The 13,572-nt window shown below is 38.5% G+C and overlaps 1 protein-coding gene across 4 annotated transcripts in view; it reads left to right on the forward strand.

Annotated features, from left to right (window-relative positions):
- The window catches only part of ZPLD1 (zona pellucida like domain containing 1), a 335,223-nt gene that overhangs the window by 254,608 nt on the left and 67,043 nt on the right, over positions 1–13,572 (forward strand). The window contains exon 4 of one of the 4 annotated variants that reach the window (XM_045503822.2): positions 12,647–12,701. The exons of the other annotated variants lie outside the window; for them this stretch is intronic. The gene's annotated coding sequence lies outside the window, so the exon portion shown is untranslated. The remainder of the gene's footprint in view (positions 1–12,646; positions 12,702–13,572) is intronic. 4 annotated transcript variants of the gene reach the window in all.

Here is a 13,572-nt window from a genome sequence, read left to right on the forward strand (position 1 = left end):
TCCATATTTCAGTGAAAATTCTATCGCATATAATGCTACAAATGCAAGGAACTCAAATGTGTTAATGAACAAACACCTGGGCAGACTAGTTTCCTATACTTGAGACAAAACAGTTGGGTTGCATCTTACTCCTCTGCCTTTCTGCTGAAAAGATTATTTTATATTGATTATTTGACATAGTTGATTTTTAGAGAAATCAAACAAAAAAATTGCCCATTTGTGATCCAAGAAATATGGTAATAATATAAATAGCTAATGCAGCAGAGTCCAGATGAGGAGACTGAGGCTGGGAGGAAGTAACTTCCCCAAGATCACAGGGTTTGCAGGTAGCAAAGGTGGCATTCAGATGGAGTGGTACCAGCTATCTCTCTAAAGCCTGGGCTTTTAACCACCGCACCTCTTCCCTCTTCCCTGTTCTCACAACCTATACTAAACTTCTTGGTGATTCATGAACATGTGGTCCTCTTTCTAGCCTCTGTGTGTTTGGGCACGTGGTCTCCACATCTCCACTTGGCAACTCCTCTAAGCAGAGTGGTTAGGGAAATGTTCTTTAGGTTCAAGGGACTAGTGTCCTGCCCCCATCACTTACTAACTAGAGCTCAGGGGCCTCATTTCTAAGATGACTTAGTTCATAGCTCATAGGTTCTCAGTGAGAAGTAAGTGATAATACAGATAACATGTTTAGCAACAATGCCAGGGACATAAGAAATTATAATTAGTGAGAAGGATGAGAGGAAGAAAATAAGAATGACGCATATGTTAATGTAACTTTCTTTCCAACAACTTCTGCCATTTCTCACAGCATAAAATTTTTATACCCTTCAGTTCAATTATAGTTGGAAAATGTTTTGACCATCAACTCCATGCTAGTTATATTATCATTGAGGGAATCAATGGTGTTATAAGAAATGTAAAGATGCTTTGTAATGGGGAGAGCCCCTATGTGCTGTCAAAGAAAAACGGAGCCAGACACTAGTTAAAGGTGATAAAGACAGAATTTGTTCTGTATCATCGCAAGAGGGGAAAAGAGAGTTCCATGTGGAATGGAGCTCAGTTCCTAACACAATAAGGACAGTGAGGATTTGCAGCCAAAGAGCAGAGTGATGGGGGCAGTGGATACAGTGGATGGAGCATTACTCAGAGGAGACATGAAGGGTTGGAGGGTTTTTGCTAAACCAATTCAGTAAGATTCTTGCTGAAGGGAAGATGATCAAAGTGAGGGGTAATAAGAACTTGATCAGATATCGAGGGTGAAGAGACATCAAGGATACAGGAATGGATACACTCACTAAAACTAAGTTTAGCAGGGATGAACATGGAAGGCCAAGGTCAAGTCCTTGTGAAGGAAAAGGCTCAGAGAAGCCTAACTAAATTTTGGTCAAGGAGAGAGTCTTTGTCGGGGGAATCAATGGTCAACTGTGAGGGAAGGTCCTCTTTTTATCTCAGTAATCTCTTTCCTCTTAACTGCTTTAGTTAATATAATATTTGTTGGCAGACCTTTACTGGGTAGACTTACGTAAGGCCCTTTCTTTGCAAGTGAATGGTGCTTGGGGAAGGAGGGTTGAAAGGAAACACTCTAATCAATGTGTCAATCAGTCTTGCCCTGATGCTAAAAAATAATCAGTACCTCTCTCAGTTGTAACTTGGAAGTGAGTAGGCGAGCTCTGATGAAATATTTTAAGGATTAAAATTCTCAAATTTGAAAAGCAGGGATATTTGGTCTTTGTTGTGTAGGTCCTGCTATTCTGTCCCAAACGGTGCGTTTCTCATCTCGGGCAGTGCCATTGCAGGGAGCCTGTGTGAGTTAGTGCTCCTTGTTGTCGGGTGAATCTAGAAGATGACATTATCCACTACCTGTTCTGGATACTCTCTCTCTCACATGTCCCTGATCTGAGTCTGCCCTGGATCTCAGTGAAATTATAGCATTATTTTAAACTAAAGAATCTTAAATGACTTTGTATTTTGTTTTTATAGGGTAGGCTGTCCCTTTCACTAAACACCAAGGCTTTTAAATTGTCACATTTACTGATGACAACATTTCCTCTAAGGTATTTGTAAAAACCTTTACTTGTTCCAAAGATATGGTAAACTAAATGTCTCTTTAGAAGCATTTTCTGCATGCTGGAGTTAATGGTGACAGATCACGTTCACTTTGGAAATAAATGTGTGTGTGAGTGCACACACATACGCGACACGGACGGAGACAAGCAGATCCAGCAGGAGCAAAGAGGGGTAGTTAGATGCCATTTAAATAAAAACTTTGGCTTTACTTACTTATTTTTAAAGTAAAAGTAGATTTATTCAGAGAGATGCACACTCCATAGATAGAGTACGGGCCATCTCAGAAGACAAGGGAGAGAGCAACCTAAAAGCTTTGATTTTAGAAGAAAATTGGAAATTGTAGACAAATCTCAAAGAAGGGAACAAATTTTAGAAACTTGGGAGAAACCACTATTTTCACTATTCTCTGACCTTTGGTATATTATTTATCTAATGGGTTGCAGCGCCCTTTGATATTTGACAAAGGTCAGATTCACATACCATATTTGAATAATGTAGGCAGCAGGGGTCTGGAGAATTACCATACTTAAACTAGGAAGTGTGATTTCCCAACCCGGTCTCATTTCTGCCCCTGATTTGTTGTTTGACCTGAGGTGAGTCATTCTCATCTTTGTCTGTCAATGATGATAATAAGATCTCTTCTTTCCCTTTCTAATGTAGGTGTTGTGAAGGATTCAATAATCTGCTAACTGACCTTTCCCCTTCATACACTGCCTCCTGAAAGTGCCTGTATACTGCCTTCCTCAAACACTGCTTTGCACCCGACCCCCTTGTTCAGAAATCCCGGGATCTTCCCCATGGGACGGTATCCAAAGTCCTCCCCATTTGAACCCCCAGCAATTGCTGGTCACCTTCAATGTGCTAGATATTGTACTGTGCACTTTTAATTTTTTCTCTTAGTCTTCATGACATCATGAACATAGCTATGAATGCTCACACCCTTTTAAATATGAAGAAAATCTTCAATAGCACAAGTTTGAAGACAGGCCTGTTGGATTCTTGGCTTTTGCTCTTTCCACATGCATATTCATGCTGTTGCTACTTAGCTTGTACCTTTACACACACACACACACACAGAAATACGTGTGTGTAATCTTTTAGTTAGAACTTGGGGAGGGTATAGCTCAAGTGGTAGAGCACATGCCTTGTATGTATGAGGTCCTGGGTTCAATTTCCAGCACCTCCTCTAAAAATAAATAAATACATAAATAAACCTAATTACCTTCCTCCCCTCCCAAAAAATAATAAAAAAAAAGATAAAAAAAATAACTTTACACCCTACCTGCTTTCAAAAAGGATGCAAGGTGGACAATAAAATTTACATGTACAACACCACCACTGCATTAGAAATAGAGAAAATAAGAACTATGTAAAGGAAGAGGAAACTAGCCTTTTGACTCTAGAATGTTCCCCCAAACCATTTACTCACGGTATTTGTGCTGCCACCATGCCAAGCCCCTTGCGTGGACTGCAGCAATGGCCACCTGTCTGTATTCCCACTCTATTCTTAGCCTGTACAATTCAAGTTCCATACAGAGGGTAGAGAGATTATTTTAAAGTACACACCATGGCATCTGCCTAAAATACTCTGCTGGTTCCCATTATATTTAGGAGACAATGCCACTGCTGTGATCTTCAGAGCTACATGTGATCTGGGTCACACTCACGTCTCAGTCTTCATCTTCCCATCCTCACCTACTTCACTTCAATTGTCGGTGGCCTTCTTAGAATAGTACATCCTGCTCAGGGTGTTTTCTTTTGTTGTGACCTAACCCTGGTGTGTTCTAACCCCAGATCTTCCTGTGAATAGCCTCGTCTCGTCATTCAGATATTAGCTCCTGGTTTACTAGTTCTAGGTCAGGATATGTAGGTATACAACATCCTTTTTTTTAATGGCTGCATAGTATTTATCATATGATTACAGCTTAACTCAGTTAACCTGTCCTCTGCCAGTATGCATTCATGCATTCAGGTTCTGCTCAGTGTTTTCCAACTACAAAAAGAAAAATAAAAGGTACAGTATAATTAACATATACGTATCAACACACTCAAAGGAGATCATTTATAGGAATAATTGCCTGAATTGGAGTTACTGGATCAAAGGAAGTGAGATGATTATTTTTGATAAATTTTGCCAACCCAGAGAGTTTAATTTAATTCAATTTTTCAAGCTTTATTGAGATACAATTGACAAATAAAATTGTATTTATTTAACTTGATAGTTCAATACATGTATATATTGTGAAATAATTATCTCAATCAAGTTAATTAACATAATTAACATATCCATCACTTCACGTATTTTTTTTTTGGAGTGCTGAAGATCTATTTTCTTAACATATTTCAAGTACACAATATAATGTTACTAACTGTAGTCATCACGCTGTATATTGAATCCCCAGAACTTCTTATTCATCTTATAAGTGAAAGTTTGTACCTTTGACCAACATTTCCCCATTTTCCACACTCAGCCCTTGGTAACCACTGTTCTACTCAGAGTTTAATTTTAAAACATAATTCAGTAAAGGACATTTTTAAAGGCTAAGCTAAGATCCTCCTAACATGTAGCTTTATGAAGCTCTAACTTGACCCAAGGATAGAACTTAGAAAGCCTTCAGGAGTGGTTATCTTAAATGCTTTTCCTTGAGGTGCACTTTTCTTAGCAAGTCTTTAGATACCAGTTATTTTCTGAACACAGCATCCTGCATTCCCTGTTTCTAACTAAAGGATGAGCCAGAGCCTTAGTGGTTCTGGAATAAAAGCAAGAGTTGACCTCCTGTTACGCACATTGGAAAGCCTGAGCTGTATTTTTGCCTGGATGGAGGGTCCTAAGCTTCTCTCTGGGGATGAGCCAGGGGGCTCCTTTTACCCACCCACCCTCTGCCTTCTCTGTGTTCAGAAGGACTAGCATCGAATTCACCTCCTCACGTTTCTTTTAACTACACCCAACATTGCAGTTTTTCCTTTTTCTTCATTCTTCCCACACTTACTTGCTACACTATTTACTTGGTCCTAAAAATATGCTATACCTTAGATTTATTATTTTCCTCTTGGGTTGTGTGGTGCACAGGGCAGAGACGTTGCCATACCTCTCTTCTTCTTTCCAAACCTCGTTTGGCAACTCAAACGTTCCAACATGAAAAGCAGGAATGATTATGTTACTGACTGCCCATGACGGCTGACAGGGTCTGGACCTCTCACCAGTGCCCCTTTGGCCTATGATACACCCTGAGCAGGAGCTGACCTTGGGTGTGGAATATTTTTCCTTCCATATGAACTTCATGGCAAGGTGATCTTGACTTCATTAACCAACTGAACCCATGACTGAACACTTTTAGGGAAAAATTTCCATTACAACTCACTGTTAAGCTGATTCTAAGAGGAAAACAAACTATAGCCCTGGAGTTAAAAAAGCATCAAAAAGTTGCCAGTGAGGGAAAATTGGGGTTATATAGTCAGTCTGTCTGCCGTGTCAGCTGCAGTCCATTTCCTCCATAATGAGCTATGCAGTGATCCATTTATGTATGATCTATATCTACTGCAAAAGACTGCTGAAATTAAAGTTCCCGATGCGGTCATTATTGATGTTTCCATGTCCTGGCAGAGTAACATTTGACAGGCTTGCACAATTTTATGCTTTTGCTGCTGCAAAACTAAGCATCTCAATAGTTGTGTATGAAGTGCGTACACTACTAGGAAGCTTTTGGTCTGATCTTTTCTGGAAGCTTTGCATATGATGGACACTCAGTCCATTTAATTGATAGGTTGTCTTTGCAAGATACATACCTTAAAAGGCTGTAGGTTCTCCTTTTGGCCTGTTCCTAGGAAGAGAGCATTGACTGTATCTGGTGCTCTTTGACATGAGGTATTGAGAGATTTAGGTACCACGAGTCACGACATTACCAAAACGATTTGATTTTGCCTACCTTTTAATTCATCAGGTTAGGCCTTTGATGTTTATAACTATGGTCTTGTTACTCTTCGTTATGAAGAGATAGCCACTGTGTAGAAGACTTAGCACAGATTTGATGTAGCCCCTTGTTTATTAGTGACTAGAATTATTTAAGTTCTCATGCTCTTGCTACTCAATATTTGACATACAATCTGTAGTAAAGGGGTGAAAAAATGTAATTATTCAGGTGATTTAGACTCTGCAAACCTTTTTGTCTCATTTTAAGTTTTGAAATGTAGATCTTTTGAAACCAGTGTTATCCAGAGTCACTTAATAAACTAAAATTATACCCATAATAAATGTGTTGTAAGCAAAGGCAATTTGTTTTTCTGGGTATTTGGTTGCTTCTCTTAGAGGCTCTTAAACCAAGAGTCCTTTTTAGAAGTAAAAACTATTGTATGTAATTTTTAAAGCTTCAGTATATTGTGATATTTCTTGTAACTCCATAAATGCTTTATAATGAACTTAGTTTTTGAAATCTTTACAAATGCTTTTTTCTTTTTCTTTTCTTTTCTTTCTTTCTTTTTTTTTTTTTTTTTTGCTTAAGTATTTTACTGCTTTTTAAAATATCTGTCTCCGAGGTCCATTATAAAATTCTTTAAATTATTTAAATATCTCTTCTTCTACCATTCGTTCATTCAGTTCACATTTTTTGAGCACTAACCTTTCCTTGTGTAATATGAAAACGTGCCTGCAATTAAATCTTTGCTTGGGATAGTACCAATGCTTAAACATCAAGTAAACATTTTTAGAATTATAGTGTTTATATATTGGTACATCAAATAAGATGCTGTGTAATGGTACAAAAACTGAGTATTCCTAATCTGGGAATGTTGGAACTAGAATAAAGTCTTAAGTGAGTAGAGAGGGAGCTTTGCTAAATCCAGGTGTTGTGTAAAGCAATTCATACAACACTGCATACTGGAAAAACTCTGTGCAGAATTGTTCATCTGGTACCCCCCACTTCCTGAGGCAATAGAATATTGGATAATTATGAGCAAGCTTCTTTAATGCCCTGTCTCTATTCAAGCGAAGACTCAGAAGTGAAGAACATATCAAGCTATTTCCATCAGGCTGGGTTGTGTGCAGGTGATGTCTTTATCCTGCATTGATAAATGTGAAACACATGAGCGAGTTTTAATCGTGATCCTCATATTGATTAAAATTGTGACTGTGAGTTGGTGATAAAATGGAAACAATTAGCATTTTAACCTTTTCTTATGGGAAATTTCAAACATATACATAATACTGGAATAGTATAATGAACCCCTCCCTCAGCTTAAAATATTATCAATATTTAGCTGTTCTTGTTTTATCTTTGCTTCTACCTGCTCCCCACACAAACTCAGTTATTAGTAGTAGTGGTATTTATAGTTCTTTTTTGTGAGATATTTAGAGATGTTGAAATGCACAAATCTTAGCTGTACAGTTTTCACAATTAAGTACACCTTTGTACCTCCACCTATACCATGATCAGCAGTGGGATTTGTATTTATTCTTGTAGCTGCTAAAAATTCTGTAGGTACCCATACGGAAGAGAGGGAAATTCTCCCTCTATCTTCTCCATGATGCTCAGACCTGACAGGTGGGCCTTATACATGGGCTTAAACGGCATTAGATGCATGAATTTTTGCTTCCAAGCTAAAGCTTCTTAATATTCTTCTCAATTAATAGGTTTTTGAAATTTCTTCCCCCTTGAGCTTCCCCAAGGTACAAGGAAGAGGAGATAGCTCTCGTGAACTGGAGGAGGGAGAAGCAAGGGAGGAATCTGTTAAGTCCCATGTTAATAGTCATGTTTTTTCCTTTGTTAGGAAACTGGTTGAACTTAAAGTCAAGTGATTTATCTCAGACTTTTCCCTAAGTGAGAAAATATTTATTTTTTCCTTTGATCTCTTGTTTTTGAGCTATGAATTAGTAGCTTTATCCTACTTTAATATTTCTGTAACCTCTTAATGAATCAGGAAGTTGATAGAATTCTAGCTTATTCCAGTATGTCTTAGCTGTGGTTGTTGAAGTTACATCAGTGTGGTTGGGTAGAGGGTGAGACACAGTAGAATCTCTGAGGCATGTTAGAGGCTATAAGCAGCAGTGTGGCTTGAAATTGTTCTGCTCTTTCCACGTTTCCTCCTGGCTTTGTTCAGCTCAAGCCTTTCAAAATACAATCACTACTGATGAGTAAGCACTTAATTCTACGTATCGGAAATACTCACCGGATTTCTTTCCTCTGTTGGCATTGGAAATGATAAGCCAACATGGAAATATTTTTACAATGAAGTCAGAATTCTTCACTTGTTGCCAGGATATAGTTGCTTATTCATAGTCAGTGACTATTTGCAAAACTGATCGTTACAATTCTGCACAAAACTGCCTGTATTTCTGTGTCACTCTTGAATAATCAAAATCCAGAGCTTCAGTAAGGTTGCTCCTCGTTTACAAGGTTAATTCCTCCAATAATGATGTCTGCATTCTCACACACATTTCAGAGCTGAAAACTTATTGCATGGGGCACAAACTCATTGCATATGCAGTGTGAATAACCTTATTAAGAATGCAGCAAGAGGATAGACATTACTGTTCCGCTGGGTCAGAAGGGTAAATACAACAAGAAAATGAGGCATTTACCACTAAGTAGTCCAACTGATTTATTTTACTCAGCCTTTTTCATTTTGAGCCTTTTGAAGCACAGACTGCTTGGATACTCTGCCCTCACATAGGCATTCAGTTAGAAATTCTAAATTTTAGAGGGTGTGAACTGTCCTGGAGAACAAAGCCAGGACAATGTGTGTTAACCTAAGTTAAAATCAAGATAATATTTCATGTAAGTGTGAGTTGATAGTAAATCTGCTTTTGTGCTCCAGGGGTTTTTGTTAGGATTCAATATATAACATGATGAGGAATTTCTCCCTGCCATTATGAACAAAATTCAACTGATCTAGATCTAAGCAGTGACACAGCTCTAAGTAGAGGCCAGAGCCAAGACAGAGCAGGATATGCTAACCCTTCAGCTATTTCCTATATATGGTCTATATTTATAGTTCAACTCAAAGTGTTTTGATAGAAGAAAGTTGCTTTCTAGTTTTCTGCCTAGAGACAGCACCCGATACAGCAGCCAGTGGGAAGAACTCTGCCAGCCAAGGGGTCTTCTGAGACATGCGAACACATTTTATATAACAGAAATCATCATATCAAAGTTTTAACATTCTCAGGGCCTTTCCCCCAAGGGCCACTTAGCTTTAGGATATACTTCTCCTAGTCCTTCAAACAACAAAATATTTTCAGGTATTTTTAGGAAAGTTTCAGTATCTTTCAAGCTGGTGACACCTGCTGTAATATTTATTTACCTGACAATGATAATGATTATAAGTGACTATTTTCTGTATTATGAATATTATAACTGGAGTAGACTCATGAGAAAAGCATTTAGTATTATCATGATCCCCAAATAACTGTCATGCTTATTTACTTTACAATCTGTGTAATCTGTACATTCCCCTAAATAAATAGCTTGTTGAGGCCTACTCATTTGGCTCATTGTCTAGTTTGTGGGGAGAGGATGGAGTACATCCCTTTATTGCACTCAGTTCCCCAAAGATCAGTTTTAGCTTACCTGATCTTATTCTCACTTATCTAAAGAGAAAGATGGTTTCTCAGTTTTGTTGTTACAAATCTCTGCCTCATGGAAGCAGAATGTTGACTTTACTTACTGAAATTTTAGATTAAATCAGGTAGCCATGTTGACTATGAATAGCAGTAAGCAAAGAAAAATAACTAACAGAAGACTTGGGGTCGTGTGGTAAAAGGAACAGGAACTTCAGATTTTGGGACCAGATGCACATCTTTCAGAGTCTGTGGATTCAAATCTATAAATGTAGAATGTATTAAATAATTTAAAATCTAAAGTGATTTTCATCGATGCATCATGTCTTTATTCACTGGAGACCAAGTGCAGCTGACCCTTGAACAATGCAGGAGTCATGGGTGCCCTCCTTCCACTCAGTTGAAGATCCACCTGTCATTTATAGTTGACCCTCTTTATATGTGGTTTGGTTCCCCGTATCCAAAATTCTGCATCTGCAGATTCAAGCAACCACAGATTATGTAGTACTGCAGTATATATTATTGAAAAAAATCTGAGTATAAGTGGACCCCAATAGTTCAAACCCATGTTGTTCAGGGATCAACTGTAATATGATTCACTCCACATGACTTTTGTGGTGCTGAATTCTGTTCTAAACTTTTACTAGCCTGCCCCATTCAGTGTCAGGTTTTGCAACAGAACAGCTATTCCCAGTTCTGAACATATTTTTTTAAAGCCTGAACTGTTGGTGAAAAAAAATTTTTCTTTCTTAGCTTGTTCAGCTCCTTTAAAGGAGGTCTGATTTGGGAGTGAGGAGGTTTGAGCTCCCTTCCTTGCCTTGGTGCCAACCATGGTGAAGTTGGGTACAGAATGCCTTTGGGCCTTGGTTTTCTCTATGTCAAATGAAAAAATTGGGAAAATAATTTTTAAGATTACTTACAGAACTAAATTTCTCTATTCCACACCTGTTAAAAAACTATTTTAATCTTTATTAATTAAACAGTACTCTTTAATGATGAAAATACAAGAACTGAGTTCTAGAAATGTAAGTCTGTGATGAAATCTGGAAAAAGCACCTAGTTCCCTAACATCCACGGTTTGCTTTCATAATTAGTGTCATTAGGGCTGGCAGGCATGGAGTTGGACATCACAATCTCCCTTCTAGAAAGAACTTACAGTTAGAGGGTCTCCCTCAGTGGCAGCACCTCAGAAACCACCTCAGTGTTGGATCTGAGGCCAGTCTTCCCAGGTGCTCCTCTGTACCCTCCTGAGAGAACTCTCCAAAGGGCTGTCTTTGCTCCGGAGCTCCCCACCAGGTTACCTGAGACTTTTGCAGGTTGGCAGCACCCTGATGCTTTCTCTGCCCATTTCTGCTTTCTCCCTCCATCCATTTCATGAGTGTTGGTTCTGTGTTGTGTCTGAAAGCTACTCCTGCTCACCTCTGTTCTTCCTCTTCGGTCTTTCACGGGCACTGCCCACCCCTCACTCCCCATCCCTAGGGGACCTCTTGCTCTCCTCACTTCATCTCAACACCTCTGCCCAGAGGATCTGAACTGAACCATCAGGGAATCCATGCCAAGCTAGAAGTAAAAAACGATATACTGAAAGATACATTTTCAGGTTTATTTGAAAAAGGCCTTTTTGGTTACATTTCTTCTATCCTTTTTATTTTCTCTCATGGAATTAAATGCTTTTGAAACTGGTTAGGGCTTAGACAATGTAATTTCACCCTTTCGATTTTTGACTGATGAAGAATGAGAGAGCTATGAAGTGACTTGTCCAAGGTCATAATTGGACTAATTAGCAACATGACATTTTTGACTCTGTTTCTGTAAAGAGGTGATCAAGCCAGACAAAGACTCCCCAATTGCTCTGACCAAGCCTCTTACCCTAACAGTTTATTATAATTCATGTGGCTGTTCAACTGCATATTCCAAGCTTGATCAGTAAGTAGTAGTTGGTCCTTCTTGGTGATGCCTTTCTGTATGACATTATATATTGTGTAATATGTAAATTATATAATGTATAATTGTATATATAATGTAGTGATATTTATGATATCACTATGGTTCCAAATCTTATTTCTCAGTCTTATTTATTCGGAGATAAGAGCCTCACATAGAGGAGAAAATATTTGAGTTATGGGGCTGTTTTTCCCAAGCTGCTCTTAACCTGGATGTGACTTAGGCAGAGAGGTCTTTCAAACCCCAAATTCCTGCTGTGGAGTGACTAGAAAGGAACATTAACATCTGAAAGGGGTTTCAGAGGAGTGCTGTACCTTCTACTGTTGGTGTGTCGTGGGAATTTGTGACAGTAATTAGGAGCATATATCTCCGTAGCAAGAGCAATCTGAACACATGAGGGTAACTGAGTACAGAGCAATGGCAGACAGAAAAGCTTAGAATTGTCTGCCAAGACCACATCAGCACAGAGACCTGAAAGCAACCAGACCAGCTCATAGATGGTAGAAATAGATGAGGCAGGGCCTGGACAGGGAGACTATGTAACTACTTCTGCTGCAGGAAGGGCCAGTTCATGGGCTCATGGCCAAGACAGTTACACAGGCCCTGACGCTTAGGGTTTAATAAAATGTGGTCATCATAAAGTTCCTGATAATTTTGTCTTTAAATTTGTATTTTGTAGTCAAAACCATTCCAGTGGGATGATGGGGCATGCACTGGGATCTTTGAGCCTGTACTCACACGTAGTCCTGCCTCTGTCACCTCTCTGCCTCCTCTGGTCAGATGCCCAGTAGCCCACTCCCCTCCTTCCGCCCAATGACTTCTGCAATCCTGTGGTCCCCAGTGGACATGGACATAGAGAGGTCACTTGCGAGGTTCTGTACTTGTCCAGTAGGTAGTCTCATTCCTAAGGGAGCAGGACATAGAAAGCAAATAAAAGTTACCATGATAGGGTTGAGAAGATGCAGACGAAAAGAGAAAGCTTTTTTTTCCCTACTTTTTGAACAAGGAGTCCACATTTTTATTTTTCACTGATTCCTGCAAATTTTGTATCCAGCCCTGGCCTCACACCTTCATAAATATCTTTCTTTGCAGGGACTAGAAATTAGCAAGAGCATCACCCTCTCCATATGGCTTTGTATATTGAATGGTATGTAAATTATATAATATATAATTGTATGTATAATGTAGTCATATTTATGATATCACTATGGTTCCAAATCTTATTTCTCAGTTTTGTTTTCTCAGGAACTTGATTTTATTTTCCTCTGTAGATAGCAATCTCTGAAATACTGATTGATGTCTACCAAATTATGAGAGCTTTATGAATTAATCTGTTTTGAATTGATAAGTGGTTTGAAACACTGATATTGGGGAATCAGCAAATTTTCTTCTCAGAAGAGATGTCTATTTGGGAAATCTATTGGTTTAAAAAAAGACACTCGGGCACAAATTATTTAGATGATCATCTTTGGAAACAATGTTAATAGATTGGTCTGTACCCTTCTCTACTCTAGGAATATACCTACTGAGAAGGCTAGAGGCTCATACCTGCCAATCAGGGAGCCCTGTTCTGTGGAATATGTTAGAGATACAACTACACAATATGTAATTGTCAACTCTTGTTTACTCAGTTTACCCTTCTGAAAGCATTGGGTGTTGCAACCTTACAATGTCCAGTCATGCAGTTTATCTTCTATCAGTTTATCCTCCCAGCAGGATTTTAGTCGGTACCTCCTTATTCATAGTAGCAACACATTTGTTAAATAATCCTTTAGAATGGATACTTCTCTAAATGGCTGATCAAAGGTGTTGGTTTTGGTTAGCTTAGGTTTCGGAAGTTTATATTTCACTTACTTTCTCTTCAAATTTTAGGTAATTTCAACTGACTTGTTATGATAGAATTTTTTAAAAATCTACTACATTCAGCAGTTCTTAGAGAAGAAATTATTTTTACTATAAATCCTAGTTTAAAATGTTTAAAGAGAGTGCCTAATTAATTCTACCTATTTTTGAATCCA

This window comes from Camelus bactrianus, chromosome 1, assembly GCF_048773025.1.
Source record: "Camelus bactrianus isolate YW-2024 breed Bactrian camel chromosome 1, ASM4877302v1, whole genome shotgun sequence".
Lineage (NCBI taxonomy): Eukaryota > Metazoa > Chordata > Mammalia > Artiodactyla > Camelidae > Camelus > Camelus bactrianus.